We start from the raw sequence: 6,761 nt of genomic DNA, 5'->3' as shown, positions 1-6,761 counted from the left end.
TGAAGGGTACTAACAAAGCCCCACTTTGGAGAGAGCATGAGGACTATCTTAAAACAAACAAACAAATAAAAAACCCCAACCTTTTCCTGATCTGTCATTGCATACAGCTTGTTTCCAAATTCCTATCTTTTCTAGCACCGCAGTTCAGCAAAACACTGAGCCACAAGCTTAACTTTAAGCATGTGCTTAAATATTTCACTGAATTAAAGCCAAAGATGTGGAGCTAATCATAAGTTCTACAAAATTGTAAAGTACAATTTAACAACCCGTACATTAAAATTAACATGCAAGTGTGTGGCCGTACAAAACACAAGAGGAACTAATAGAAGTTCATGATTAAGAATAACCAACTGGAGCAGATGAACCATCAACAAAGATGCCTGAGATCCTGGTTTTCATGCAAACGTCTTTAAAAAAAAAAGAAATATATCCTCAAGAAAAGTAATATTTTTCTACATTTTAATACTAAGTGAAATATTAATGTTCCCACCTTTAAGATGTGGGTATATGCAGAGTGACCAGTTTTCATTCATAACAGTTATGTATACTTCTGGTTCATTACATTAAAAAACAAACAAACAAACAAAAAAATAACCTTTCATCCCGTCACCAGTCACACTATTCAAAATATGTATGAATTATATATTGTTGTGGACAAATATTTGTATTGTTTGTTTATATAATAAAACTTTCATTACAGAACAATTGCTTGTGCCAGAAATGACAAGCTTCAAGATATTTTTTACTGAAAGAGATGACATAAAAGAGACACACCATGGACTTTGTAGTTCTCTTTAACTGAAAAGGGATATGCCTTTGTTAGACTCTGATCCTGCACTGGGAAACAGCTGGGCAGATCCCTGTGGATTCCCAATAGGTCAAGAGTCCATCTATACATTTCTCAGTAGAGGACTCAAGATTTTAAGGCTCAAAGAGGTCATTATGATAATCTACTTTGGCCTTCTGCATAACCTGAAAGCCATGACTTGCAATTCTGTACACAATAAAGAGGAAAAAAAGTCATGGCCAGGCAACTGTCAGGGTTACATCGACTTGGCCTCCCTCAATTCATCGAAATGCAGATAAAATAAAACAAAGGTTTGTTTTTGTTTTTTGTTTGTTTTCCCTATTTAAGATAAAATGTTCAGCTTCTTTCTTTTATCTTGTAGGTAGGTAGGTAGCGTGGCTGAGCAGTCTAAGGCGCTGGATTAAGGCTCCAGTCTCTTCGGGGGCGTGGGTTTGAATCCCACCGCTACCACAATGCTTTTGGGGGGAGGGATAGCTTAGTGGTTTGAGCATTGGCCTGCTAAACACAGGGTTGTGAGTTCAATCCTTGAGGGGGCCATTTGGGGCAAAAATTGGGGATTGGTCCTGCTTTGAGCAGGGGGTTGGACTAGATGACCTCCTGAGGTCCCTTCCAACCCTGATATTCTATGATTCTATGATCTTCACATTCATATTTATGCACTGAATGGTATTATATATATGCAGTACACGATACTGATAAATATAAGATCAGAAAAGTCAGCTCCTTTAAAGGTCTATTGAACTGATAAAATGTAAAATGAAAAGTTTATCCTAATAGATATATTTACTCTGTCACTATCTTGATCCTTTCAGATGCTCAGTCAAGACTGAGATTTCATTTACATAGCTCCTGTAATTGATTACATAAAATATGATCAGTAATGATTCTACTATGGCAGACAGAGCAACTTCCTGCAATATCTTTGGGACATTATATTGGGCCACAATTGCTGCGTGACAGTTGTCTTTCCTTTCTTTTCTGGCATTGCTGCAACCAGGGCAAGGAGATTTTCCTCAAAAGTGGATGATTCCTCTCAGACAAGTCTTCACCAGTTATCCCTATTCTGGGCTGCTGTCTCTGAGTGTGAGATGTCAATGCCACATCTCTTGATGTTTATCTTGAGGGTGTCTTTAAAACATCTCTTTTGGCCTCCCCATTTCCTTTCTCCTTTGGTGAGTTGGGTGTACAGCAGTTGTTTTGGTAAGCGTAGATCAGGCATGCACACACAGTTCCTGCTCCACCTCAGCTCAACACTGAAGATGTTGGCCTCTGTGAGGACATCAACATTAGTGCAACAAGCTTCCCACTTTACGTTGAGGATCTTCCAAAGAAAGTGCTGCTGCTGGCATTCTAGATTTTTCAGGTGTTTTCCATAGGTCACCCAGCACTTCGGTGTAGACACTACCTATGCCAATGGGAGGAGTTCTTCCATTGGCAAAGGTAGTCCCCCTCTTCTTCTATCAACCCAGTGCTGTCTACAAAGGGATTTAGGTTGGCTTAACTTGTTCCTCAGAGGTATGGATTTTTCACAACCCTGAGCAACATAGTTACACTTACCTAATTTTCTAGTGTAGACCAGGCCTAGCTCAGATCTAACTGGCAGGCTAAAAATCAAAGTGTAGCCGAGGCAGAGCGAGTGGAGGAGGGGCTAACTGCCCCGAGTATATGCCTACAGTCCTGGGCAGGCTCACACCATCATAGCAACATTTCCATATGTATCATGTTAGCTCAATGAGATTGAGAATGGTTACGTTAACTCAAACTGGAAATTACACCTCCAGCTCTAGTCTAAAAATACCCTAATAAGGACATTTGGCCATTGCTTTAGCTAGTCTGTGTATAATAGAAAGAAATTGAGCAAAGGAAAATGCAAACTGTATCATCACATTTTTTTAAAGATTAAAGTCTATTAATCTGGGTAAAAGTTTTCCTCGGGAACACCACTGCAACCTACAGGAAGTGGCAGAAGCCCCACAGTTTGAATCATTTGAAGCTGGAGCATACAAAACACCTAGCAATATCCTACTGGGAACAATCCTGCATTGGCAAAGAGTTGCACTAGATGACCTGGGAGGTTTCTTCCCCACCTCTAAACTCTTTGACTCCATGAATAAACATGAAGCTAATCAGAATAGGTATAGTGTTTATCTAAGCAATATCATTTAGCTAACTGGAGCACAGGAGGGAATAGAGAGCTCTTAGGCTGCTGATTAAAAAAGATCAGGGCTTTGAGCTAGGCTTTGGAGTTTTAATTTGGAGACCTTGATATGTATTTATATTGTAATACCCTGCTTATAACCTTGGGTGCTTATAATAGACACCCTTAGGCTATAATTCATAACTTCTGTTGGGTATGTGATTTGGAAAGACTAAGTCCTTTATTCAGCAAAGCATTTAAGGTTACAGTTAACTGCAGGCACTTGTTGAAGTGCTTTTTTGAACCAAGGCTTAAAGCAAGAGAGAGAGAAAAAATCACAGATAGCAGAAATAAATAAAATGCAAACTGAGTGTGTGTGGGTTAATTCCCAAGAGGTACCAATTGGGCTATTTTACAGGGTTCCCCCCCCCCCTTTATTCTTAGCTGGCCAAACCTTTCTTTGCAAAGATATTTCAGTCTATGGATTGAGATCAATTTACCATTTTCTTCAGCTTTCTCTTTGACCATTCCTAATACATCGTCTGTGATAGGTGACCTAAGTCCAACGTTTTGGTTCTGGTCCCTGATTCAGTTACTCAGGCTGTATAACTAGGGCAAGTAATTTTGTCATGGATAGGGTATGTTATCCTTGTTTACATATGAATGCAGGTATTTGCAGCATAGTCATCCCCTAAACATTGGTTTTAAAACAGTTTTCAGGAGCAAATGAGAGCATACTACTTGGGGAGTATGGTGCTATTCTGGATGAGTACGGGTAGTTACTGGCCCTTGGAAGTTAAGAGATTTCAAGACACTTTGAATTAACAAAATAATTAAAATTGCCTTTGGGGGAGGATGAATAAAATCTTGATGCTATCGAGAGAACTCTACTGTCTGCATCCACTGAAGCCCCCAAATTAATATACAAAACTTACAAAAAGTACTTGTGTGCTGTTACTTTTTTTGTTTAAAAACAAAGAGTGACCCAATTGGCTGAGGATTCACATAATAAAACAAATGATTTACTGGAATGTTATTTAACTAGCCCATGATTTTCTATTAACTTATCCACCTATATTGCTATTAACTGATCTTTCCAGCTTAACCATGCCATTTGTTTTTGTCCCGCTGATCCCCACTATGATGGAGTATACAATCACCACACTGGCCTGGAAGGGCAGTACTGGGCCAGGAAGCTGCACTCCACCACCCCTGCAGAGCATGCTCCCCCTGGAGAAGAGGTTGAAAAGGGAGCAACCCAGCTCAAAAGAAAGGAGGCTGGGGAGGAGGACAGTCCCCTCCTGAAGGCTCCTGCTGAGACTATATGCTGCTCCCAGTTGGGGCTGATGGTTTGGTTCCCTTTTCTATTCTCTTTATCTTATCTGGGAGTGAAAGCAGGGAGAGAAAAGAAGAAGTAGGAAGTGCCCTATGGAGGATAACTCCAAGGGCACTTTTGGGGGGCAGATACTGTTGACCCTTCCAGGGCCCTGGGTCAGAGCCCAATGGAGTGGGCAGATCCAGGTTCCCCTACCACTGCCCCCATTAAAGGAGGAACTTGAACCATCTGTATTCCTTACTGCTCCTCTGAGTAAAGGAGGTCCAGGACTGAAGACTGACCCACCAAGGAGGTGGGGCAGGGGGAGAATTAGGTGCATTAACCAGTAGGCCACATAACCCACCAAGGACTCTATTACACTCACCTCCTCCAAGATGTCCTCTTCCATCTCTCCATTCCCCTCCTCAGTCACCCCACATCTCTTCTCCCTTCCATATTCTTGCTTTCTCATGTAAGCTTTATCCAATCACCTTATTTCTATGAAAGAAATGGAGAGAGAGAGAAAATAAAGTTAGAACTATAGTTAACAATTTAGCCAACAAAGTGCAAGGAAAACTGCCTACAAAGCATCCTGCCAAAAAAACACAATAGGTATCAAAAAGCATACACAGGCCAGAGAACTTACATAATCTTACACTGCTGCCAAAGAATTTAGCTGCAGAACATAATCACAGGTCAGAATCTATATATAGTCTAAGAAAGCCCTAAAGAAAATTATAAGATCCAAGGAATAGCGATGTTTGAAGACTGGCAAGTCTTTTGGTGGAAAGTTTTGGGGAAAAATAAATGTTTCTTTTCCTTTACTAGGAACATTTTTTTTTAAGATGGAAAAAATATTTAATCAAAAATGATTTTTTCTGCAAAAATGTGTTTAATGCAAGAGTCATTTTTTTCATTTAACTTACTTTTGACACAAAAATTTCAACCAGCTCTACTAAAAAAAGTTGGGAACCACCGCAGTCAACTCAAGCGTCAGCCTAACAACGACAACTTAAGTTCCTGATTCTGCAAGCTTCCACACCAGTGGGGCCCCTGCTGCTGCACTGAGTCCCATTGAAGAGATTTTAGCAGAAACATCCCAACTAACGGGCTTATCCGTCATTGTTAATATATTGGCAGGTAATGGAGTAGTGGTACTATTGTTTACTATCATGTTATAAATACAAAGGCCCTGATGACACTACACAGTGCTTCACACTGGTAGTTATCCAAGTACTCTGAAGGTGAATAAACATTATATCCATTTTACAGAGGTGGCATTCAGCCACGGGAAGTTAAGTGATTTGTCTGAGCTCACTGAGTGACTTGGTGGCAGAATCAGAAGGAGAACCTAATTCCTAGCCCCATACTCAGTCCACTACTTCTCAGACACTGTAAAGATACCCTGATGATAATATGGTTTTGTACAAACTCAGTGAGATACACAACAATAAACATGCCTCCACCCTTCACTAAGGAGTTTGGCTGGGTTGTTCCCAACTAGATTGACAAAAATATGTGGATTTCACAATGTCCCCAGGTGGTCAAGAAATTCACGTTCGTTCAAACCAATAGCAGGAGTCAATTCCATAACTGAGAGCTGTTCACTGAAAATGCCTTTCTCCAGTCTCCAACTACACAAATCTAGGAACTGTGAGAGAACATCTTGGATGATTTCAGCTATTGCACTTGTATACAGGAGTGGCACACAAGGAGGAGACACGTAAGGGATAGAAACACAGGCCACAGAACAGCCATTCAAGAGAGCAGGGTTCTGTTCCTAGATCTGCCACTGGCTCACTCTGATCTAAGGAATTTACAATTCTCTGCCACAATTTCCTCATCTGTAAACTAAAGACTAAGAAACTAGCACCTTAAGATCGGAGAAATCAATAGGTAACAGTTTATTATTATTTTAAAATATTACTTTTTTTGTAGAGAAAGTCAGACACACAAAAATGGAAAGGAAAGAAAGATCAACAAGAATAGTCCTTATGAAGTATAAGTCTTATCTAATCATTTTCTTACATTTTGCTGTGCTGTCATTCCAAATTGGTGGTAGCAGTAGGAGTAGTGAGATGCAGATGCGGGGGGTGGGGGGGCTGTTGGTCATTGGAGGTGCAAATGGAGAAGTGTCTCTTCAGAGTGATCTGACACTCAGATTGAGGGCCTAGTTTTACTTCCTCCATCTCCAGTTTGAGCACTGAGTCCAATTGACTGTGGTCTCTTCTTTATGGTAGAATCAGGAGCAAAAGTCATCTCTTTAGTGTATTCACAGCTGGCATATTTTAAGTACAGAAATATTTAAAAAATAATCAAGAAATATTCAGGAAACAAATGGCAAATTTTGAAAATTGTCCTGAAGAAAACTGATCACTGAAATCTAATGATCTTGTATAATGTTACCAAGATTGTTCCAGAACACTTACCATTAGTTTTACTTTTATTTTTCAGTGAGTCATTGAGATAAACCAATTATGTGTCATCAAAAGTCAATTCAG

The 6,761-nt window shown here is 40.0% G+C and overlaps 1 non-coding gene across 1 annotated transcript; it reads left to right on the top strand.

Annotated features, from left to right (window-relative positions):
• The first annotated feature begins 1,176 nt into the window (after positions 1-1,176).
• Positions 1,177-1,258, top strand: TRNAL-AAG (transfer RNA leucine (anticodon AAG)). The gene has a single exon. It is a non-coding gene; the product is annotated as a tRNA-Leu (tRNA).
• Positions 1,259-6,761: the final 5,503 nt, after the last annotated feature.

Source organism: Natator depressus, chromosome 2 (assembly GCF_965152275.1).
Source record: "Natator depressus isolate rNatDep1 chromosome 2, rNatDep2.hap1, whole genome shotgun sequence".
NCBI classification, from domain to species: Eukaryota; Metazoa; Chordata; order Testudines; family Cheloniidae; genus Natator; species Natator depressus.
The sequence above is the reverse complement of the archived record's forward strand: the minus strand, read 5'-3'. Positions and strand labels throughout refer to the sequence as shown.